The 26,918-nt window shown below is 33.4% G+C and overlaps 1 long non-coding RNA gene across 1 annotated transcript; it reads left to right on the plus strand.

Annotated features, from left to right (window-relative positions):
- Positions 1–7,264: 7,264 nt before the first annotated feature.
- LOC145614153 (uncharacterized) lies at positions 7,265–25,543 on the plus strand. Its single transcript, XR_014107066.1, has 2 exons — positions 7,265–7,741; positions 25,273–25,543. It is a non-coding gene; the product is annotated as an uncharacterized LOC145614153 (long non-coding RNA).
- The last annotated feature ends 1,375 nt before the right edge of the window (positions 25,544–26,918 follow it).

Here is a 26,918-nt window from a genome sequence, read left to right on the forward strand (position 1 = left end):
TTCTTGTAATGGCGTAAGCATGGATATTTTCAACTCATAAATATAAATAAAAAAAATCTAGACTTTTAATAATAATTAGAAATAAAAAATAAAATTGTTTCCCCGGCAACGCCGCCGGGGCTAAAGTCGTATCACCTAATAAAAAGTATTACCTAAGTCCTCTAACTAATGTAGATAGGGAAGTAGGGTCGAATCCACAGGAAAACAAGTCTTTCTATTCCTAATTAATTAATATAATCTAGATTATCAAGTAACCAAAATTGTTGTTATTAAAAAGGAACTAAACTAAAGAGATTAAGAGTAGGGACAAATCAACAATAATAGGCCTAGGGTCACAGGTTCACCAAAAATTAATATTCTGGGATAAAATATAACAACCAATAATTAACATTGCACAAATAACATGATTAACACGCTCTCGCAATTTATTAATCAACATAAATCTAACAGGCTCTCGCAATTTACTAGATCTAAGTTCTTATTGAAAATAGCTTTTAATATTAAATTAACATCTGCTCGATTCATCAATTAAATATTGCTATCCTTTTACAAGCAAATCACATCTGCTCGATTCATAATCTGGTAGTAAAGCGTTAAAACAATTCAATAAGAAACTATTATGCAATATCAATAATCAAGGATAATAAATTATCCCTTCATATTAATTATGTATTCCCCAAAACCCTAGAATTAAACTACTCACACATAATTAAAACTAAACTAATCAAAGCGATTAAAGAAAATATGATGAAAACAATAAGTATAATACTAATACGAAAAAAAAAAAAAAAAAAAAAACAATAATAAAGAAAGCTAATAAAAACAATAATATGAAACTAATAACTAAAGTCACCAATACTAAAGCAAGGAAATAAGAACTAAGCTAATCAAACTAACTGATAAAAGCTACGTAACAACTCCTCCTTTTAAAGGAAAAGGAGTTTGATTCCAAGTCAAACCTAATTCCACTAGGCTAATCACCAAAGCTGCGTGAATACGGAGCCCACAAAAGTCGCAAACCGACTTACAGAATAGCTGAAGTACAGCCCAAGAAATAGGCGCATCCAACTGCTAATTTATTTAAGTGATCAGGCCCGATTGCTTAGGGTAAGCTCGTGGACTTCTCCTGAGCGTGAACGTGAATGGACTTCTAACTTTGGATTCTTCTCCCTTGGTTGGTCCATAACTCCATAATAATAACTTGTAAAATCTTTGACCTTCTCATATATCGAGCTCATAATCACCGAACTAAATTTCTTTAACTCGGTCTTGGGCTTTAAATATACGGTCATAAAATACGATCCGACTCCAATGTCTTTGTAGTGGCTCAATAAGCTCAGGAATTATCATGATTCTGCAAATTCCTACAAAATAATACCAACTCAGCAAAAACACTAGAAAACGTATATTAGTAATAAAATAGCTCCGCAGAGCTCAAATAAGCACAAACATGACCATGGGACGGGGAATAAAAATATATATAAAATAGACTTATCACCCACTAGTTGGATTTGGATTAAATAACAAAGCCCACAAAAGACTAAAACTGACTTAGTGGACTTCGCAGCAAGGTCTTGATTCGTGGGAATTGGGCTTCGAACTTGGGCCATGTTGACTTGACTCTTGAGTCCTAGTTCTCAATCATTTCGTTTTGTATTTCTTGCAGGAACTTTCAACACCGAACCAAGTTTCTTTAACTCTCATAAAATTTGATCTGACTCTAATATTTTGTAGTGGCTAATAATCCCAGGAATTGCCATAAATATGCAAATTCCTACAAAATAATACTTAATCTACAAAGACACTAGAAAATGTAGATTAGTAAAAAAATAGCTCCGCAGATCTCAAATAAGCACAAATATGACCACGGGATGGGGAATAAAAATATATATATAACAAACTCATCACATCTCCTTTCCCAAGTTTGAGATTTGTGAGGACAAATTGTTGATGGCATTGAGATAGTCAATTGAATAAACCATTGAACCACTTTTTCTTGTCGACTCTCTCTCACCTTCTAGCCAATCCATGTGATATCTCACCACACCTTCAATTAAGTCCACCACTTCATCCTCCGTTTTGTTCATGATAGGGCCTCCGACACTGGCATCCAAGCAAGACTTGCCTTGAGGACTTAAACCTCCATAAAAGATTTGGATGATTTTATAGCTAGGAATCCCATGGTATGAGCACCCTCTTTGGTATTCCTTATACCTTTCCCATGCCTCATAAAAACTTTCATTCGGCTTTTACTTGAAGCTTTGAATGAGAGCTCTTGCGTCGGCCTTCTTCTTTTGTGGATAGAACCGAGATAATAACTCCCTAGTCACTTCATCCCATGTTCTCAAAGAGTTTGGCTTCACTTCCTTGGCTAAACACTCTAAGGCACGTCCAATAAGAGAGAAAGGGAAAAGCATAAGTCTAATAAACTCTTGAGAAACCCCGTTCACCTTGATTGTGTTGCAATATTTCTCGAATTCCTTAAGATGATTAAGGGGATTCTCATGCTTTGCACCACTATTTTGATGCCCCTATATCAAAGTGATCATCGCCGGTCTTATCTCAAATCATTTGCCGGAGTAGTAGGAGGAGTAATCCCACTTTCAAACCTATAAGCTCCGGGAGTTCCCAACTTCTTCAATGCTACTCTCGGATTAGCTCCCATGCTTTCTTGAACTTCTTCTTCTCCTCTCTTGGAGAACTTGGACTTGAGGAACGATTGGCAACCCTTATCCTTGGTATGGTCCTCTCAATTTTTGGATCAAATGGCACTAAATTTCGATCTCGTGCCCTACGCATACAAAAACTCAAAGCAAAATATCAATAGCTTGGCTATAAATGTAGCCTAAAAGAAAGAAAATATTTTTGTATTTTTCAAATAAAATGGAATAGACTCAATTAAAAATAGTAATCACCATGCCTTCCCCGGCAACGACGCCATTTTTTACGAGGGATAAACCTAGGCCGTTGGAAACTAGATTTCTCGGTAAAAACAAAATTTGTAAAACTAAACCCAACCCTAGGTATAAGGGTAAGTATGTCCAGGTTGATTGAACCCAAGGGAAGGCGGTTTAGCTAAAGTCTAAGCCAAGTTATTCCGAAATCTTAAAGAGAATGGGTTGGTCTATGCTATCAAAATCAATTAATCAACAAATGAAAATCAATTATCAAAACACTAAAGAATTTAGGATCCACATGCATCAATAATAAACTTGCTAATTCGAGGGAATTCGATCAATTAAGAAATGCGAGGGAAAACAAAGTATGCAATCAAGATCACTCAAGAAGTTATTTCCTAGGGTCAAGCTAGATGTCTCTACAAATGACTTCAAAGGAAAATTACTAATCAAGATCAATCAATAATAATAGAATCCAAATCAATTGTTCATGTCATTAAAAGCTATTGTGCAATCTAGCATGATCATCAAGGTTAGCTACTCCTCTTCAAATGAAACACATGCACAAATTTCATCAACCAATTTTATTACATCAAAAATCCAATCAAAAACCCCAAATTAGATATAGATTATCACCAATACATGCTTCACCACATTCCCTAGCAAAGGAACTACTCACTACTCATGGTAAAATTGAAAAGCATAACAAAATTAATCATCAATCTCATCATAAACATTATAATCCAAATAACAACAATCAAATTCAAGCTAAACAATAGAAATCCAACAATATAACAAAGTCAAACATATATTTGCATTGAAAAGTAAAGGATTCTTACAAAACTTTGATCAATATCAAAGAGGAATGAAGATCTTAATACCACAATCATCAAACACCAAGTTTCTCTCTTTAAAATCTAAGATCAATATAAAAAAATCAAGAGCTTCTTTCTCTAAAAATCAATTCTAATTCTATTCTACGATTTTCTAATTAATTCCTTCCTGAATTCTCTCTCTAAAAATGTAGGAAATCTAAATATAGTAAAACTAACTAAGGGGAAGTTAGTTAGATGTCCAAAAGAGACCTCAAAAGGCGCAACCTCTCACTCCTTAGCGCGACCGCAACAAAATGAGTACGGAGACAAGGGGAGGAGAGAGGCGCGGCCGCTCTTGGCAGCTGCGCAACAACGCCAGCCACCTTCGCGGCTGCTCCTCCTTCGCGTGCGGCCGTGCCATTAGAGTAAGGGATTTCCTATGGTGTGAACAAAGATGACCCCGTGAGCTCCGGATGATGCATGATGATAATGACACTGCCTTTTCAGACCCATGTGGCATGAGAGCGCGACCTTGAAGACTTGACTCTTGGACTCCTTTGCTTTTGGGCTTCAAAAGGAGGGACCGGGACACATCTTTGGCCTTGAAAACCTCGAGAGAATGCCATTAAGCCTATCAAACATCGCCAACTTCCTAGAATCAAAGAAGCAAACAAGTAAAGAAGAAAATGCAAAATAAACTAGGAAAAGCAAGAAAATAAGAAAGCAACTAAGGACAATGCAAAATGGAGAAAATACAAGTAAAGCTAAATAAAAAGAGATAAAAGAGAAATAAAAGTCATGAAAAATCATCCTAAAAAAAGCTAAATGAGTTCCATAAATGACATTCATCAACTAAACGGCAAGCTACTGCACGTAAAGATGTTGAACATACATTTAATGTCCTCCAAGCGATATTTGCAATTGTACGACAACTAGCTGATATTACGAGTGCGTGTATAATCATTCATATAATGATAGTAGAAGATGAACGAGATACTTATAAGAATGCTAAAGTAACAAGAAGATATTACCGGACAAATTACCTAATTTCGTGTCTGCGTTGTAGAGGTAAAGTGAGTACAAGTGGTACCATAAATAAGGACGAGACTTTTCTGTTTCAAACAGGACATCCTATTGACATTACAAATATTTGAAGAGAAGGGACACTATGCGTATGAGTAATTAAATTTATTTACAGTTGTTTTACTCTCATTATTCTTTAAATGACACTTTTATCTTCATGTACAACAATCTTATTAATCAAATCTATACACTATATGTTGGAAGGAGATTATAAAGAATTTTAGGTGCCACATGGCACCTTCCTTGATCAATCGAGTACTTCATTCACGTGTTTAAAATATATACTAGTGGAAAAAAAGGTCATTTGTAACACCCTGTTTGTAACGGATAATAGTTTGCCCGTTACAATAAACTCATTTATAACGGGCAAATCAATAGTCTGTTACAATTAAGCAGCATAATGGGTAGGAAAAATAGTATTTGTAAGGGCAAAATGATACCCATTACAAAAACTAAGGTATTTGTAACGGGCAAAGTTTTCCTATTACAAATACTTTATTTTTTGTAACAGGCACCTTTTGCTCGATACGAATAACTTTGTGAAGAAAATAAAAAACCCTAGTGCCCCGTATCTGTAGGGAATATTTCAAGCATTATCCCTAGCTTGAACCCCACTGTAATCATACACTTAAGTACGGTGGCGTCCAAAGGGAAAGAAGGTAGAGCAAAAGAGTCACCAACAAGTTTTAGGAACTTGTAAACCGTTCACGTGGTGAAGGTTACACCCCTTAACGATCCAGGAGATCGTCAACTCCAATAGGTCTGGAACCATGACTGGTAGTTCGGGGATGAAGGTACAAATCCAACCTAAAAGATATTGAACCTGCCTAATAATAGGCCTCTACTTTATTCTGATCGTATTCATGTGCGCTTTCTGACTAACATGCAATCAATAGGTTAACCCTAAACCTGTTTATCTATGTTGGTTGAATATTAATGCACAAATAAACTATTATTGGCGATCACTTGAATTATAATCATATTAACCCTAAATAAGATTATTAATTATCTTATTAAGCTTGATTACAAGTACCAATTCCCTTTAAACATGCAATAAAAGCCGTGATCAAGCAATAACAATCATAAAATCAAGCAACATGAATAGTAATTATAACAATAACAATTATAATGATAATAATCATAATCATGTTAAAGCATAATAACAAGATCCTAGGCATGATACTAACAAGATTAATAACAAACCCTAGCATGTCACTAAACAACAAAAATCAAAGCTTTAACCCTAACATGATACTAACATGAATATTAGGAAGAAAATAGGAAGCATCATAAAAATCACAATTGTCATATTTGATATTAGAAGTTATAGTTGTTACCCTAAACATGATACTAGGAATCATTGTTGTCATTCAAAACATCAAGCATCCTAACATGATACTAGGAACCTAGACATGATTTCTAAACCATAATATCAATAAATCAATTAAAGCACTTACTTGGATGCCTCGTACCTCTTTCTAATAACAAAATACACAGGTTAGTAACTTCAAGGAAAATAAACAACTTCGAACTTGGCTAGGTGTTTCTAGTGCTAATGTATGAAGAATTGTGTTTGTAAAAGGGTTGGTTTAGAAAGAGAGAGAGAATCAAGAAATTCTTGATGAGAGTTGATGAAAAGAATTAGAAAGAATAAGAATTGATGATGGAAAACGGAGGTTTTAGGAGGCTATTTATAGAGAAAATCAGCCGGATGGATAGAAAAACAAATCAGAGTTTCGACGAGAATAAAACACTATTGGCGCCAGACGCTGGGCATTAGCGCCAGGCGCTGAAGGTTAGCGTCAGGCGCCAAACCTTAGCGTCGGGCGCTAATAACTGGCGTCAGGCGCTAATAGCCGTTTTCACGCGTTTTCTCAATTTTGATAAAATGTAGCCGTACAGAAGGGCAAAATCGTATTTTCCTTAAAAACACTTCTTTTATTCTGATTAAAACTCTAAAAAGTCAACCAAAGTCAATTTATCAATGCTAATTAAATTAGGAATGAAAAGAACCTTCTAGAAGAATCTAGAAGACTAAAATCAATTCTAATTGCATTAGGAATGATAAATTAATATTAGGCCCTCCTCTAGATCATTGGGTCGCACATAAAGGTCAAATTAGGCCCAGTTTAGTAATTTGACCATAGCTTCCTCATTATTCATCGGAATTGGGCTTATAATATATCTTTGGAAAGCTCTTTTCAAACCCCATCCAACCACACCATTATTGGACCCTTTCCATGGACCAAACCAAACTAGATTGGCTGTTTTCTTAAAATAGGTGTTCAAAAACAGAGAGAAAGAAAAGAAATTAAAAATTATCCGCAACACTAGACTTTCCACACTTTCACTTCATTCGATTATGATTCGACGTGAAAGGTACTCATCACTGGGTTTGGTTTTGGGGAGACACAAATGGGTGTCTACAGTATTTAACTTCAACTTTCATTTCACAATGAGTCGCCTTCCTCTATTTCACACATACTCTCTCTCATCCCTCATCTCTCAACTTACGTCTCTCGCAGCGAACAATTTCTCCCAGCCACCACCGAAAGACCTTCTACCATCCTCTCATAGTCTCGTCTCTCCTCCAATCCTGCCATCTCTTGTTTAAATTCAAGATCCAATCCTCGACCCATCTAAAATCAATCAAAATCTAATAAAAATGGCTCGATCTCTTTCCAATTCTCTCTCCTCCACAACATCCACCCATATTTATCAATTTTCGACACTAGTCTAACTCATCAGAGCCATTTTCCGGTGAAATCTGGCGGCAGAGGAGGTTAAGAAGGTTGGGATGAATTAAAGCGACGCTGCTCAACCTAGAGAAGAAGAATGTGGTGGCAGCCATGATAATGGAAAGATGGGTTCCATCCTCCTCTTCGCTAATCATTTTGTCAAAAGTTCTTGTTCTTCTACAGATCTAAAAGTTAGGGTTATGATTTGGTATTCTTTTATTTCCCTTCTTTATGAAATTTATAAATTGTGTTTAACTAATGTCATATCTAATTTTAGATCTGAAAAGTTGACTAAAATAATAAAAACTAGTTGAAGTTCTTAATGCTGGTTGAAGGTTCATCCTCCATTACTTAATAAAATGATTGTTATTAGGTTAGCCTTCACATTTTGCTTTAAATGACATTAATTGACTATTATTTAAAATTCTAGGGTTTGTAATTTTGGTGTTGGATTTTGATTTTATGATGGTTTTGGGGGTGAAATTATATATACTCGAAAAATGGGATAGCGATTTATTGAGCAAATTGTTGTCTTTTCACTAGATTGTATGTAAACTTTGTCTTATCTCAACAATGCCATTCAAGTTATCGATACATTTGTGTTTGATTAAATCTAAACAATTTAATGTTTGCTTGCCGGATTCAACTCATCGATGATTTTGTTTCTACTTGTTTTGAGTTTTGATTTTTTTTATCGAGGATCAAGCGTACCCGGGCAACTCTTATATATTTTAGGTTGGCATTGTCTTTATATTGATTTCTAAAGCTATTGTTGTCTTGTTTCCTTTGTATCTGCATTATTTTTGACTTGTGAGTGCTCCAATTTGGTGAAGAGTGGCATAAGAAGTGTAAAATTCATTACCACCAAGTGAACCTGTTTGGTGATATTATTGGGGCTCGAGATACGAACCCCAAAATGGTGGATGAGAGGTTGTTTTAACCCTTGGCCAGTGTAACCCAGAAATAACCAACTTCATAAAATTTAAAGGCGAGATGGGTTTCAAAAGGGACCCAATTTGAAAACCAGAACTCTATAGATTTGAAACTATTTGAGGCTCTTTGATTGTGATGTTTAGGCCTTGAAATTTGGACATTACAAAATACATGTAGATAATTGTTCAATTTGAGCTTTTTACGGGCTTTGATAGATGCTTTTGTGGATTCCTTTGTGTTTGGTTGACGATTACCATTAATTTTCCTTTTTGTAAGCAAGTGAAGTTGGGTTTTGAGATAGATTGGTGCTTGGATACACTGGGCTTTTTCCTTGACTAGTTTGATGCTACGCGCGCGATGCGCGCGCACCACGTTGTAAATCCTAATTAAAACGCTAACAAGGTAATAGTATATAATCATATTTGGATAATTGATTATTATTATGTGTTTAAATTTACATCATATATGCAATTTAAAAATGTTTGTAATCGGAATATGTTTCACATTGTTTTCTTTGCACATGTGTTCTATAAACATTATTATTAATACGTGTAGAGTTGTTTATATTATACTCATCGTATTTTAATTGAGCATCTCTAAACAGATGAAAGCTCCAAATTTATTATACTAATAATCAAATGGTTGACACCTATATTATAAGTTAAATTAAGATCATTTTTTTTATCAAAATAGGAAAGAAAATGATTAAAACTAAGAAAGTGTTACATACCATATATGTTGTACCTTGATTAATGTATTAATTATTTTAATTGTATTAAAAATTATAATAGGTTATTTTAAATAAGAAGTGATTAATACTAATGAGTACATGTATAATTTTAAAAATTTAAAGTAGAATGTTAACCATATTTTTTTTTTATTTGCATACAAATAATAATGTATATTACTTAAATTGATTTGCATGGTATTTTTCAGATCAATGAATAGTAACAAATCTTGTTATATGTAGTATAGATATACAACAGATTATATTGATTTTCAAAAAAAAAATACAACAGATAGTATTACAAAATTACATTAGTGCATGAAAGGAATACCAAGCTATTATGGTAATTGTGCAAATATTGTGCCTCTTTTGAATTGAATTGTTTGTAATTATTGCTAGTATGACTATTGGGAAGGAATATTGAAACTAAGGCTTGCTTTAGTTTCTGAAAAAACAGATTTATTCAAGTATTTTCTTGTCAAAGTAATATTGAATTGTAATTAATATGGTATAAATTTTTGGCAATAATCTTGTTATATATATTGCAGTGTTTATTATTGCATAAGTTAGACATAAAATCGTGACATTAAGGTAAGAATTGAGATAGTTCTGTAATCGTTCTAAGAACTGCAATGGCACATCAAGCAATGACATTTAGCATGCAATATGAAGATGGTTTCGAAAATAAGCTGGTATGAAATTTATAAGCAGTGATATATTATTGCTACTATGAGTTGTAGTTATGTAGTTTTGTTAGATTATTATGTGGATTGTTTTTGGTTGTTGTTACTTATACATTATTTTCGTATTTTATCAATATGTATTAATTTGCAGTGCATTCCTAATGAGTTTAAGAGCATTTTGAATGATGGTCCCAAAGGAGTTGATCTGCAATTAAAAAAATATGGAAGAGTTTGGGAAGCAACTATGGCACATGAAGAGGTCAAAGATGGTTGGAATACAATTTTAGAAGGTCAATGGGCTGATTTTGTTAGAGAAAATAGGATAAGCAATGGAGATTATCTAGAGTTCAACTATATAGGACAGAGCTCTTTTATTGTGCAAATTGTTAAACCATCAGGAAGCAAAACGGTTCAGGCATCTGCAAGTGGTAAGAGCATTGGTGATTCAAGCAAGAGGCGTGGTTGCAAGCCTGCTTATCATGGTAGTTCAGCAAAGATGATCAAGACAAATGAATGGATTGACGACCTTGCACGTTGTTGTTCCGAGCCACACTTCAAATTCATTTTCACTGCACCTTATCTTTAAAAAGCAACAATTGTATGTACTGCTAATTTCTTTAATGTGTGATAAAGTTTATATAGTGTGTTACATGCTCTTTTTTTTTATGAATTAATCTTATTTGTTTTCATCTTATTATTTGCAGAACATTCCTTTTGATTTTGCTAACAATTGGCTAAGCAGATACAGTGATTCAACTAATGTGCTGCTTCAAAACTTTGATGAGCAAATTGCTGCAAAGCTGAAGGTTCTGAGAAAGGATGGTCTCATAACTAAGTGTGAATTATGCAGTGGTGTTAGGGAATTCACTGATCAATACAATGTTCAGGTAGATGAAGGTGCATTAATTAAGTTTAGAGAGGGACAACCTGATGTGTTTGATGTAGATCTTGTGTTAGTGTGAGATTAGTTTTAGAGTTTTAGTGATTCTAAATAAAAGTAGCATCACAATTTAAACTAAGTCTTTGTATTTCCATTATTGGTTTTTAATTACTGTATGACTTATTATGAATGCTATAAATTAAATCTCTACATATGCCTTACATTTTAGATTTATATTAGTTTATTAGCATAATCATATTCTAATAGTGTTATGGCTTTTTATATAAAGTGTGTTGTTTGAGAATGATATATATATCTAGAATAATATGATGCAAAGAGATTAGAATGTATGACATGTATGGTACATATTTATTAGCTATATAGTGTTATAACCTGTAGACTTTAGGAGCACAAATTGCTAGCCAAAAGATTCTGCAAAGAACCATCTTTAAAAAATGAAACCAAGAGCCAAAAATTGAAAGCTGTCAAGAAGGATAATCAGGTAATTAAGTGTGAACTCATAAGTGGTGTTAGGGAATTCATTGATGAATATAATGTTCACATAAATGAAGTTGCATTGATTAAGTATCAAAGAAGCAATCGTGCAATTTTGATGTAGATCTTGTGTTAGTATAAGCTATCAAGTAATGCATTTATGAATGACGTAAGTAAAGTATTGTAATGGGCTAAAGTTGGTGTAGATATTTGTAATGCTAATTTAGATGTATTTTCCTAATCTCTGATTTTCATCATGTTAAACATCTAATTCTTTTATATTTCAAGTATAATTATTATTGTGCTATTTATATTATAATGCTTGAAATCAATTATTTGAGTTTGAATTTGCCTCAGCTGAATGTTGTATTAATGTATAGATAAATAGATTTAATTAGGCAACAGTGAAATGGATAACTTATATGCTGCATATATGTAGGCTGTGTATTGCTGTCACTTGTAAATAAGAAGACTACATGCTATTGTCCATAAATTTTTACTGTGAAACTTGAATATTGTATTTATTATGAAGGTTATGTTAAGACACTTTCAATTGACCTTTGTGTAATACATTGTTACTCTATTGGCTTTATAAATACATAGAATAGTGTTAGAAATGCCATACATCATTTCACTCACAATCCTAAATACTACTTTATTGTGAAAGAATAAATTCATTCACTATGGCAAGTAAGGGTAAAGGGAAAGCAAATATTAGTGTTCAGTATGCAGTAGATGAAGATGCTATTCTTGAAGTGCTGGAGAAACGTGTTAGCTACCTTGAACACAAGGTAGAAAAGCTGGAGTCTGTTGTTGCTACTTTCTGTCTAGGTGAACCAGAAAACAAGCTACCCAGTCCTAAGAAAGGTTGTTCTGCTGAACATGGTGGAAATGCAGCAAAACAGAAATCTAAGGGAGGAGCCAATACCTACACTGCCAAGCCTAGTTTTTGGGCACTGATATCCACCACCATTCCAGTCCATCATATTCACCTGGGAGTGATGCCTCCTATGGTGGTTCATTCTAACTGAAAATTTCCTTCACAAGCTACAATCATCTAAAATATAAGCTAGTTTGTTTGTATCTGTAAGACTTATGCACATTTTTCTATAAATCTGCTTGTTTATTGTAGTGTGGTAGTCTAATTCCATGTTCCTGTGCTTTGCTAGCAATTGTAATGTGTATGAGTTACTCAGAAATCTTCATTATATTACTGTCTATTTATGAACTTTGATATAACCTATTGAATGTATTAAAGAATATTTGGAGTTGAATTTAAAATGCATTTCTAAGGACTTCAAGTATCTATTGTAATATATCACAATAGCTGATTTTATAAGGATTTTGGTATACATATATGCTTGAGTTATGAATTTTCCTCTAACATATATAGTAGGGTTGCTTTGCAACACCAAGGCTGTTAAATGATATAGGTTCTCTCAAAAGATAGCTATACAACCAACCTAGTAAAACAATTTTGAAATAGTTTCAGCGAAATTTATGAACACTAACCATATGTATTAATCATAGTTTAAGTAAAAAATAGTAGTTTCACTTTTGTTGTATATAGAATTCTTAAGATGTAAACTAAAAGTCTATAGTACAAATCTCTTTTAACTTAGTTATGAAGTGAGCAGTACTAATGAGTACATATGTATGAAGAGGATACTAAGCTATTGTGGTACTTGTGCAAATATTTTATTCCTTTTGAATTTACTTGACTTGTAATTATTGTTAGTATGACCATTGGGAAGGCATATTGAAATTAAGATCTGCTTCAGTTTCTGAAAACAGATGTATTCAAGTACTTGCTTGTCAAAGAAATATTTAATTCGAATTAATATGCTATAAATTCCTGGCAATAATCTTGTTATATATATGGTAGTGTTTATTATAGCATAAATTTGTCATTAAATTGTGATTATAAGGTAAAATTGACATACTTTTGCAATTGATCTAAGAATTGCAATGGCAAATTCTGCAATGACATTTAGCATCTGTTATGAAGATGATCTCAAAGATAAGCTGGTATGAAATCTATAATTTTTAGATATATTTTTGCTATTATGAGTTGTAGTTATGTAGTTTTGTTAGATTACTGTCTGAATTGCTTTTGGCTGTTGTTATTTATATATTGAATTGGTATTTTATTTATGTTTATTAATTTGCAGCGCATTCCTGATGAGTTTAAGAACATTTTGTATGATGGTTTGCAAGGAGTTGATCTGCAATTGCAAAAATATGGAAGAGTTTGGGAAGCTACTATGGCACATGAAGAGAACAAAGATGGTTGGAAAACTATTTTGGAAGGTGGTTGGGCTGATTTTGTTAGAGATAATAGAATAAGTATTGGGGATGATTTAAAGTTCAAATATATAGGAGAGAGCACTTTAATTGTGCAAATTTTAAGATCATCAGGAAGTAAAAAGGCCCAAGGAAGCGATAAGAGCATTGGTAGTTCAAGCAAGAGGCGTGGTCGCAGACCTGCTTATGATGGTAGTTCAACAAAGATGATTGAGACAAATGCATGGATTGATGAACTTGCACGTAGCTGTTCTGAGCCACATTTTAAATTTATTTTCACTGCACCTTACCTTAAGAAATCAGGAATTGTATGTATTGCTAATAAGCATTGTTTGTGGTAAAGTATATATTGTTTGTTACAGCCTTTTTTTTTTATGAATGAATCTTATTTGCTTTCATTTCATTGTTTGCAGAATGTTCCTGTTGATTTTGCTAACAATTGGCTAAGCAGATTTGGTGATTCAACTAATGTAGTGCTTCAAAATTTGGATGAGCAAATTGCTGCAAAGCTTAAAGTTGTGAGGAAGGATGGTCTTATTATTAAGTGTGAATTATACAGCGGTGTTAGGGAATTTACTGATCGTTATAACGTTCAGGTAGATGAAGGTGCATTAATTAAGTTTAGAGAAGGTCAGCCTGCTGTGTTTGATATAGATCTTGTTTAAGTATGAGCTACTTAAATGATTAGTCATTGTTAAGGCTTAGGGATATAATAAAAGTAGTATGATAGTTAGAATTCAGCTTAAGTATTTGTACTGTTAGTTTTAAATTATTGTATGATTGATTAAGAATGCTTTAACATAAATATTTACAAATTACTTGCATTTTAGATTTACATTAGCTGTATAGTGCTATAACTTGTATATTTTAAAAGTACAATCTGTTGCCTAGAGAATAATGGAAAGAATAATCTAATAATAGGCGTGTGAAATTTATTTAAAGTACCACCAATTAACCCTTAAGTAATATAGTATACCTTACTTAGCTTATATAACGCTTATATAACAGAAGAGTAGAGTGCTAGAAACCTCATTTTTCATATGCATTCACTATCTAAAATACTACCCTGCTGTCCAAAAAACATAACCCTATTTCTATGGCAAGTAAAGGTAAGGGAAAGGTTGATGATAGTGATTAGTGTGAGGCAGGCAAACATACCAAGCAACTTGGAAGGGTTGGAGGAATGTGTTAAGTATCTTGAATAGAAAGTAGGAGAGCTAGAAGCTGTTATTGTTGCTCTATGTTTTGGTGAACCAGAAGGCAGGGAACCTAGTCCTAAGAGAAGATGTTCTATTAACCCTGCCAAAGATAAACCAAAACAGAAACCTCAGGAAGAAACCAGCACCCACAGTGCTCAACCTTTTATTCCTGATTCTGAAATTCATCATCACTCTAATCCATCATATTCAAGTGGAAGTGATGCCTCACATGGAGGTTCATTTTAAAGTGGGGGTACCTTTGTAGGTTTCATTTGTCTTAAATATGTGATGTACTGTGTTTATGGTTGTAATATTTATCAAGCTAATCAAAATTAGTTACTGAGGCTCTCTAAGTTAGCTGTAAAATGTTGTGCTTGTAAGAGTTGATAACTACCTGAGTGTGTTGTTTATTAAGTAATTACCTAGCATGAAGTATTGTGATTTGTTATTTTAGGACTATTTGTCTATGAATTCTAAATGAGTACTTGTTGCATATTATTGCTTCACAAATCACAGCTTCACAAACTATTGTATAACAACTAATTCCCCTGATCTGAATACTTCAATTGCTTAATAATAAACTAATGTGGTTAGTTTCTAAAATTTAATAGGTAGCCTAATGATTTAATAATGAGCATAATAATTGATTAATTTAAGTAATAAGCAATTCAATATATCACAAAACACACAAAAAATAGATTAACACCAAATGTAACTGATACTACAAGGCATCTAATTCATGACATGAAAAACTATCAGTTTCATGAGTTACATTGCAATGCAAAACAAAATAAGCTAGTCCATAACTTCACAAGCCAAATTAACCATCAATTACAGCAATTACTGGCATATATTAACAAAATGGCTTGGCAATCATAAAAGTTTAATCTAAACATGTTCAAAAAATTATCATCAAAAGTTTAGAATCTACCTAATTAATCAGAATCGAATCCATATGCATCACTATCACTCTCATAACCTTCAGGAGAATGATACTGATATGGATAATAATGTCCAACTTCTTCATCCGAATCAACATCTGACACTTCTACACCTTGATTAGCTTCTTGCTCATTTTCTTCTCCCCCTGCATGCTCTGGCTCCTCTTCCTCTTGAGCCTGTGCCTGTTGTTGCTCTTGATCCATCTGAATAGCAGCATCTTCACTCATTGCATGTTGTTGTGGTGCTTGTTCTGCATGAATAAGGACTGCGTTGTCAACTCTCTCTACTTGATCATCTCCATTGCTGATTTCCATATCAACTTCCCTTGCTTCACCAGTATCATCTTCGTTCTCAGTCCCCTCAACAGTTATACCCTGCCTTGTAGATGACTCACCAACAACAAAGTTCTTTTTGATAACACCAGCAATGTTATCTTCACTATCGGTGTCGATTTCAATTACACCAGTAGAGATGTCCCTGGTTTTAGGCTTCATCTCACCTTTTTGATCTTCATCAAACTTATCACAATTAGCCAATTCCTCATCAACTTTTTTAAGCTTTTCCATCAATTCATCACATTTGCGCCCTGCTTCTATTCGAACCTCAAAGTTGGCTGATAATTGCCCTATTAAATTTGATCTCCTTTTCTCTAAATACCGACGGTATGCATCTGGAAAAGAAGACCTTCCATTGTTTCCAGCCATTTAAAAGTTTTTGCTTTATAAAAAATGAAAGAGAAAATCTTTTGATATATAAGAATTATAATAAGTATATATATCTTATATCAATCGAAGTGTCTATTCGTTTTCTCATGTCTATTCAAGTTTTTTTTGGCAGAGCAAAGAAGAGTATTTTAGGTAATAGAGTATACCTTGACCAATAAATAACTTTTCTTGAACCAATGTAATAATTAAGATTTTTTTTAATATATTACATTAAATATTCTGGTAAAAGAAATTGTCACAAAAATAATATTTTAAAATAACATGTCCACCTATAAATGCTGGAATAATTATAAATAATTTATCTTATAAATATGCTACATACAACTAATTATTTATTAAAATAACTTGTTTACTTAAAAGAGTTGGAATAAATTGTAACATTATAGTATAAAGGTTTTTAATAAACATATTATTAAGTCCTTCAAAACCAAAAGCATGTATTTTTACACAATGTACATACTTATCTAATACATAGAGGAATTAAAGGTCTAGATATATATAATTAATTTGATTTTAAACAATATTAAGTTTTTCTTTATTATCTGAATTGAAATTTTGTAAAAGTATTTTGGTACTCAATTAGTATATCTCACTTAATTGATATATTATAAAAAAAATGTAATAAATTCGGTTATCATGTAATATGATGTAGCAAGTAAGGTGATATATTTAAAATGCCGGCATTTTGAATGTACTCTCCTTTTAATGTTCCTGTTTCTAAGTTGTAGTAGAAGGTATATTTGTAAGACATTAAAAAAATTGATTAACCTCGGTTCGGGCCGAAGTTAGGTAACTGGTCCCGTCTTTGGAGCTAGAGATCTACTTGTTAGTCCGGTTCTAAACCCAATTAAAACTATTCTTCGCTTGGACCAATATTTTCTTTAAATGTATGCATACAATCTTACATAATACTTAAGATTATTCTTAGTTACCTTTGAAAATTAATTATATGAGTTTTATTGTACTTTATTTCCAAAAAAAAGACATTAAAGTAAAGTTTTCATATGTATTTCTTGAATTTTCCATAATAGTATTAATATTATAGCAATTTCTAAATAAAACTCTAAAATTGGTTCAAATAGATTCGGTCCAGGTTTTGGATGTTCTCCCCGGTTTTAAGTATATAATAATAGTATATTTACTATTTTGTTAATATAACACAATATCAAACAACTATAATCACCGTTTTATTATTTATAATTATCACCACTTTAGTTACGTGTCTCTATACAAACAAATAATAGTTGATTGAGATGGTAAATGTGTAGCATTTATTTATTTGAGGTTGAGGGTTCGAATCTTAAAAAAAAATGTGTCTCTATACAAAGTGATTCATTTTAATGTGAAAGTGATTTGTTATATTCCCCACTTGTTTTTTTGGGGAATAATTGTCATAAAGTATTTATATATTACACAATTGAACTATTACTTAAGAAAACGCTTCATACTTAAATGCATCATTGGTCAGCGTGAAATACGTCAAACAATGCAACCTTTCATCTTCTGCATGCCATCAGTCACAATCAAATAGACAGCTATAAATTTGACGGCTTAATTTGCATAAGTATAAGATTTTATTGTCAATTCAGAAAAACGCAATCTTTCTCTGATATCTCATCATTATTTTGAAATCCTTTCTTCTTCCTTTCACAATCACCTCAGTTTTGCTATGGTTGATAATGGTGAAAACACCTCAAAAGCGGCTAGATGCCGAAAGATATTGGTGAAGATGAAGGATAATCTTCAGGGTGAATTCACAGCCTACTCAAAGATCCGGCTAGATGCTACAATAAAGATGGATCTGCTTATCAAGAAGATGGAAGATATAGATAAGCAAGTAGAAAAATGCGATGAGGTTGAGCAGATGAAAAAAAATAGGAAGAGGCCTAGAAGCGATGGTAATTCCACAACTCCAATTGAAGTGGATAGTGAGACCGAGTCTGATGAACCAGGAAGGATGAAAGGAAGAGTCGGGTTCAAAGGCGAGTCAACCAAGCCCAGAGGAGGATCAAGGAAGGGTAAGGAGGTGGTAAATGTCGATATCAAAGGAGGGGAGGCTAATATGGAGGAAACGAGCAATGAAGATGCTCAAGCGAAGGAAGTCATTGATGCAACAATTGTTCTTCAGACAGGACAAATGCAGCAGCAACCTGTTGTGCATGAACAGAATGCAGTCCTGGTGCCAGAAGAGCAACAACAACCCGAGGCTAATCAAGGAGGGGAATCAGAAGATACAGAGGAAAAAAACAGCGAGGATGAGAAAAACGAAGAAGAGAATGATTCATGGTATGATGATAACTCAGAAGAGGAATTTCACTATCCATATCATTATCATAGCCCTGAAGTCTCTCACTCTGATGATGATGCTTATGGGTTCGATTCAGATTAATTACTTTTGATTAAGCTTATTTAAAGATCATTTAGTTGGTATATGTTTTGGAAAATATGGTCTGTAAATTTTTTGGTTCAAGTATTCTATAAGGAAACTTTTGTTGCTTATAATTAAGTAGGTATTGATGGCAGTAAATTGGCTGGATTTTACTATAATTATGTAGACTTTGCAGGAATGTTAAAAGTTTGAATGCTATATTTATCTTTTGAGATGATGATTTAGTTTTTTTCTTTTTATATTTAATCCATTTCGCATGTTTAGTTTGGTGAATTTGAATTTTGGGTTTTGTTTATTTATGCAATTAGATTGAAATCGTGTTTATAGATACGTATTGTTGGATTTTCGTTTACAGTAACTTAAAAAATTGGATCCGAATCAACAAAGATGAAGGTTAGATCTATTGAAGTTTGATTCATTTAAAAGGCAATATTGTTAGTGATGGACTAATTTATCAATCTAATTGAGTTTATAAAACTCAACCTAATATGAATCCAAGTTAAACCTGATATAACCTAGCTAGACCGTATTTATTAGCAACGATTTGTCTTAGCAACGATTACCTTGATTAACAATGATTTGTCTTAGTGATCAATAATATTATGCATGATCTATTTTATTTTAATGCACTATATAATTAAGCATTAATGTATTAGATGTTTTGCAATCCTTAATTTTGGAAAGAAATGTACTCAAAACGTAAGCTATAAAGCTACCTAAGATATGATATTGGTTTTGATTATCTAAAATGTATATTACTGAGTTAGAGAGAATTAGATCAGGTTATATTGGGAAAGTTTCTCTAATTAGAAATTTATAGTCTACTTCCTGGATAACAATCTAATGTATTCATTTTTTAAATCTACATGCCTAACATATTAGACTTTATTCTAGGAAGCTTAATCAACCAAGATCTAGGCCAATGTAATTGGACTTGACCTTATTACTACGGAGTACATTAGATTAGATAAGATATTTTGTTTCTTATATTAAATATGCAAATGAAGAGTGCTGGAAGTTTTTTTTAAACATATTTCAGGAAATATATTAAAGTTCAAAATCATAATATATAGCCTTACATGTTGCAGCTTAATTAATATATAGCCTTACATGTTGCAACTTAATTAATTAAGCGTGAAATAGCTAATTCACAAGACGAGATTAGATAGCTAATTCACAAGACGAGATTCAAAGCTGATACCACTTAAAATAAAACATTTGAAAAGAAATACAAGTTCTATCATTTGAATCAATGGCTTTTAAATAATGATAGTTAGTTGATATGTGGGAGATATACATTTACATTATGGCAATCTGGAAATAAGTTGTTTAATAAGGAAAAGGAAAAAAAAAAGATTCAAAGCTGCGATGTGAACTCTGACATATGAAGTTATATATATTTTTATTCAAAAAATGACCTCTTTTTGTGAACTCTTTTTTTACCTATCTTTTTTTTTTTTTTTTTTTTTTTTTTTTTTTTTTTTTTTGTGTTGTCAGCTTGTTTTAAAATTAAATCAATTAAAAAGTGTTGCTTACTTAACCTAATACACTATGTATATTTACAAGGCATCAATACACAACGTATTTAAAAATGACATAGTTAGATATAACATTAACTGCTTAATTTAGTTCATTAATAATAAGCATGAGTACAAAAAAAAAAAAAAACATGTTAGCTCTCTACTTTCGCAAATCCTCATAAATGATCTTGTCCTTCTTATAATTGCAAAATTGTCTAAAATATATGACATTTTTCCAAAAGATCAGCTTGTCATACCCTTGCAGATTTAAAAACCACAACAAAGTAGCCTTGACATTAACTGCAAAATAACAAACCACACTAAAGCTAGTTTTTTTTTTTTACAAAAATAACAATTAACATAGTAGCTTGACTTAATTTAAGTATCTAACCATTTTAAAAATGCAAATAGCTTACCTTAAAGTAATGTCTATATAATACTTGCTAGTCGTAAAACATCATATGACACAATGTTCTTCACACTTGACTTAGGAACAGCAGTTGATGGTTGAGGTGTATAAACAGTAACCATAGCAGACTTCTTAGCACGTGAAAGAGCAACATATAACTAACCATGTGAGAAGCATGGCTGTGGAAAATAGACTAACACTTGATTTAAAGTTTGACCTTGAGACTTATTCACTGTCATTGCAAAACTTAATTTCAATGGAAACTGTTTACGTTCAAACTGAAAGGGATACTTAGAGGAAGCTGAAGGCCTCAAGTTCACTCGAGGCACAAAATAAAACGTGCCTTTATAATGACCCGATGATATTTCACATATAATAGAATTAGGAAGGAACCGCCTACAAATAAGACGTGTTCCATTTCACATGCCTTTAGATGGGGCTAAATTGCGTAATAAAATAACAGGGCTGCCTATTTTCAACTCAAGCCTATGAGGACTCATTCCTCCAGGACAGAGCGAATTCAGAAACTCAGTAGGGTATAGTGTGCAGCTATCATCAAGGACTGAGTCATAACTTAGATATGTAGTAGATATACCAGGAAACATGCCAATCATATGCTCATTTATGATATCAACATCTTCATTCATAGGTGTGATGATTGCTCTTTCATTAAATATGCTACTATCAAACCCTTGAACCTTAATTTCAGGAAATATTGTTGCAGCCAATATAGAAACAACATCTTCATTAGGAGCATAATAGCTAATAATATGCTGTGGAACCTGAACATAAGAATTTTCAATTGATTGTAGCTGTCCATTACCAAGAGAAAGAAGAAATGATGAATATACAGGGTCTTCTTTGGCTCGAATGTTTTCTGTTAATCGGAATTTGATTAAAAGGGGCCAAATGTGAGAACTAACTACACTCACACCCACAGCCTCTTTTTGAGTTCGACGAGGCAGAATAGGCAACAGTTGCCTAAAGTCTCCTCCAAAAACAACAACTTTCCCACCAAAAAGCACCTCAGGGTTACAAAGATCACGCAGCAACAAATCCAAGGACTCAATATTTTCTCTTCGTGCCATAGAAGCTTCATCCCAAATGATTAGAGCAGCTTCTTTTATTAACGCAGCCAAACTCCCTTGCTTAAGAACATCACAAGCAAGAGATATGTCAGAATCCAAGGGTATTTTAAACAAGCATCATTGCATCGCAAAACAACAACATATAGCAGCAACACACTCAATCACGACAACACATACATAAACCAAACAATAGCATGCCAAACAGACATCTCCCAAGAACATTAAAACTTTAAAACTAACAAATGAAAATGAGCACTCACAACAAATTTTACAGCTGACAAAGCAATCAGCAACACTTGTTTACAACCTGCATCAGAAATCAGAACAAAATCATCAGAACCAAAATAAACAGATCAATAAAAATACCAACACCAGTTATCACTATCCATAGGCATTGACACGAAACCATCAACAAACATCCATTACTCTAAAGCCAAAAATCTATTCTATCCATTTTTAGCCACAATAATAACACTTGATCCTAAACATCTGCCAAACCAAGCTAATTAGATAAAAACACAATAAATCCTAACACAAACACTCAAACTTATTTTCAAACCAACCTAATACCGCACATTATAATAATATTAAACCACACTAAATCCTAACACAACACTTAAACTAATTAACTCATAATACCACACTATCTAATCTCGTCTTCCCTTTCATTTCCCCTTCACTGTATTATGACCATGAGTAAACAAAATTTTGTTTTTTTAGCAACCATTCTCTTCAAATGATAGAACTAAAACTGTTAACAACACTGACATTAAATTTCAACACCAAAACATGAAAAACAATCTTAAAGTGTCACTATAATAATTTCAGCCTCAAAATTACTCCCATCAAGCTAACCAAGGAACAATGTTATAAGTCCACATAGTACAATCTATGAATTATCAATAGCTTTGTCATGATCTTTATGTATAATGTCCATTGTTATTTTCCCAAGGTTTAGTACAATATTTTGGTAATACAATCAATTGCAATCATGCATACAAATGAAGACGATCATATATTAATTCATGTAGATTTCATAGAATTTACACCAGAAAGCCACCTAATTAAGATAAGCTAATTAAGTTCCTCACCTATTCCTATTCCACTCTTCCTGTGTTTCTAGCTCAACTGCCTCTATTTTGCTGATTAAAAATCAACACTATAAGACCCTTTTATATAGTCCTTAATTGAACACCTAAACCTGCGAGCCAAAGAATGCTTTAAGAGGTATTAGGCATCATTACCCACACCGTCAACCACAACTTTGAGCAGCATGCACACCCACCCTTAAATCCCCTGAACAATAGAGTGAACTAAGATGATCACTGTAATATCCAAGTAACAACCTTTTAACCAACAGGCAATAGACTACAACCCACCTAGCTTAGCAAATTTCACACTAACAATCACCTTACAGCTAATTGAAAGGCCTGCAAACTACCACAACTAATTCAAGGCTCAAGCCTTGCAAAATACCCAAATTAACAACACCATTAATCAAAACTACTACGAATTTATTTTAAACCAGTCATAATTTCTCGTGGCAATGTGATATAATAATTCAAAATTAACAAGCACGACAACAGGTAATTAGATTACCAAACCAACACCACCTGAAATTTTAATACAACAATATTTAAACTGTGAATTCAAAACCACCAGAGTTCATTAGCAATCAGCCACAATTTCTCATTACAAGGTGTTATAATAATCCAAAATTAGCAAGTTAACAACCTAACACAATCTGAAATTTTAAAGTAAAAGTGCTCAAAGTACGAATTCAAAACCACCAGAGTTCATTAACAATCAGCTACAATTTCTTATTACAAGGTGCTATAATAATCCAAAATTAAGAAGTACAACAACAAATAACTACATTAACCATAACAATTAGATCCTCTCCATAACAATCCACTTAATGCCTCTCCTCTCCATAACAATCCACTTAATGCCTCTCTGTTTAGGATTAGGATTTAGGATGATGTGTACAGCTCATCACATACATGAGCAAACAACTCCACATGCAACCTGTTTTCTGTTAACAAAAAAAAAAAACGAAAAAAGATAATCAGAAACCAAAAAATCAAAAAGAAAATAAAAAGAAGAAGGGCATGGACGTCAGAAACAAAAAAAATCAAAAAGAAAATAAAAAGAAGAAGGGCATGGACGTCAAAACACTGTTCATAAGGGATTTCAGCAAAAAAAAAAAAAGGCAGGAAGTAAGGGTATAACCGGAACTACACTGTTCCTAAGGAAAAAGCAAAAAAAAATGCTACCTTCACCCTTGAATTTGGCTTTTAAGGGTTATGGATGATAGATTTTGACCAAAAGACATACTGAAAATTGAATTTCATTATTTTTAATCAAGAGAAACGAGTGAAGTAGAATGGAGATGGCTAGTAGTAGCTTAGATCTAGTGTTTTTCGTAGGTTATGATCTCATTTCCTTGTTGGGGTTGTTGGCTAATTTTCTTTCTCTAGTTTTCTCTCTCTAAAGGCTTTATTAAGATTTATTCACACTAATTTTTTGTTTAGTTGATGATTTAAGAGTTGGATTTGCTTGATTTTGCTCCTTTATTAAGATTTATTCACACAATCACACATGCTTGTTTGTTTGTATGATATTTGGGATTGAATTACTCAAGTGGCCATGAAATGGTTGGTTGGTTTTGTGATTTGCTTTAAAGCATTTGATTGCTAGAAAAGGAATATATGCCGAATTGAAATGCATGACTTACTTTTCTGATTTTGCTGTTGGTTGAAGATGGAAGTAAAAGCAGTGAAAGAAAATTAATTGAAAGAAATAGGTCTGATCTTGATTAAGAGGGGAAGGGGGGGAGGTTGTATTTCAGACTCTCTTTGAGTCTAAATAGAGTGTAATGGACTATGTTTCATACCTATTTTAAATGTTGTCTGAATTGTGGACTTATACTCGCCTTAACAGTGGTCTGGTGTACATGAAGGAGTTAAATCCAAACAGTTTTTGTTTGAATGTTAAGTTGATCAGTCATTAATTGGCGGTGCTAACTATTATTGAATGTTGTGTGAATTGGTAAGAGATAGCTATTGATCTCTTATTGCATGGCCTCTTAGAAGTCTTAATATCATATTATAATTTTTGTGGATTTTCTGTCCTAATGAACAATCAGCCTTCTTTTTGGCTCATATAACATTATTACCATGTACCTTTGCATTAATTTAACTTAGGCTACTTTTCCTACACTATCACTAGTGATGTTGCTTTGTTCCTCTTTTATTCTTTGTTCCCTTGCAGATTCTTGTTAAGCTATTTGATTAGTGATTATAAGAGCTTAAGGTGATTATTAGCATCACTGGCCACAGATTCTCCATTAATTTGTGGCCAGTAATGCTAATAATCACAAGCCTAGTGGATTTATAATGCATGCTAGTTGATTAGTTGTTATTGCATGGTGATTTTGTTGCAGGTTTTCAAGGCAGCCTCGGAGTTGAAATCAAAGTTGTAGCTACTAGAACAAATGGTGGAAGATGTAAACTATTCAACACTAATTTAGAGGAAGATAATTTTAATCTTTGTTTAGTCTTAAGTAAACTTGTTTCATTATTATTACAATTGAGATTTGCTTTTGCTTTGTTTTAAGTTTCATTTATTAGATAATAATGAAAGCAAATTTTTGTTGTTAGTATATTAAGTGTATAGTATACTTGTATATAATGAAATATTTATTTTAATTAAAATTGATTAAATAGTTGTGCAAGCTAGCTGTCCTGGATTTTTTTTTTTTTTTTTTTTTGGATCTCATAGTATTTGTAACGGGCAAAATGTGTCCGTTACAAATAATCCCGTTATTCTTAACGGGCAAAACATGTAGCCATCACGAATAACGGGGTAATTTGTAACGGGCGTTTGGATGTCCATTACGAATAACGGGGTTATTTGTAACGGGCACTTGTTTTGCCCGTTACGAATAACTACTATTTGTAATAGGCAAGCGCTCATTACAAATAACATTGTCTATCCGTAACGGCCGCATACGTAACGGTCGGCGCCCATTACAGATAGGCTATTTTTTCCCGTTACGGATAGCATTTTTTCCACTAGTGATAGCTTGGTACAAGATTTGAACCACACGTTTTCAAAAAAAAAAAAAGATTTGAACCACACCCTTAAGTTTTACAAAAATAGTGTTATTAGCGAGTAAGCTATTGCCATAATATATAGGAAAAATACAGTTTAATAATCCCAACTATGGGCGATTTACCTACAATAATCCCAACTATCGTTTATTCTACAATAATCCCAACTATTAGGTGAGTTTTCCTCCGGCAGTCCCAATAACCGTTTACCTGCTGAAAGGGTAAACTTTTTTTTTTTGTTTCTTAAATGACACATGTCAGTACATGAGTGGCCTAATATTACAATAAAAATAAAAATTTAAAAAAAGGAAAAACAAAAACCATCTCAGCCACCCCTAGCCCCCCGGAAACCGCCACCAACCCTTAGCAAAACCTCCAGACCACCAGAAAATGGTCGGCAAACCCGCAGACCACCGGAAAACAGCTGGCGGGCCCTCCTAATCCCCAACAGCACCAACCACGATCCACCCCAACCCCAATTGCTCCTCCCGCACGGCCAGCGACGCCAACTACTCCGATCCTCCCGCACGGCCAGCAACGCCTACGCAACCACGACCCCTTCTCACCAGCTACTCGCTGCCAGATCGGCACCAACTTCCCGCAACTACAGCCGCGCAAACCCAGATCGACAATCGCAACCAAATCCACCTCCTCTAATCAAAACCACCGCGCTATCCTCCGCCTCCAAAATTGACCTTAATAGCCACCTTCTCCACCCCAAACGCCACCTCCACCTCTTGCCTCAAGCCCCAAACACCACCTTCTTCGATTTCAGACGAATTTGGGGGGCTTTTTCAAGCATTTATGTTAGTTATTTTGGTGCGATTTGGGGCTTCTGGTGGTTTCTCGGGCAAGGGTTAGGTGTTTTGGCCGGTTTCGGGGGTGCGGCTGGTCGTGGGAGTCGTTTCCGACTTGGGTGGCTGGTGAAGGTGGTGTTTTAGGGTTGTGGCAGGAGGTGGAGGTGGTGGTTATGGCT

Source organism: Chenopodium album, chromosome 3 (assembly GCF_948465745.1).
Source record: "Chenopodium album chromosome 3, dcCheAlbu1.1, whole genome shotgun sequence".
NCBI classification, from domain to species: domain Eukaryota; kingdom Viridiplantae; phylum Streptophyta; class Magnoliopsida; order Caryophyllales; family Amaranthaceae; genus Chenopodium; species Chenopodium album.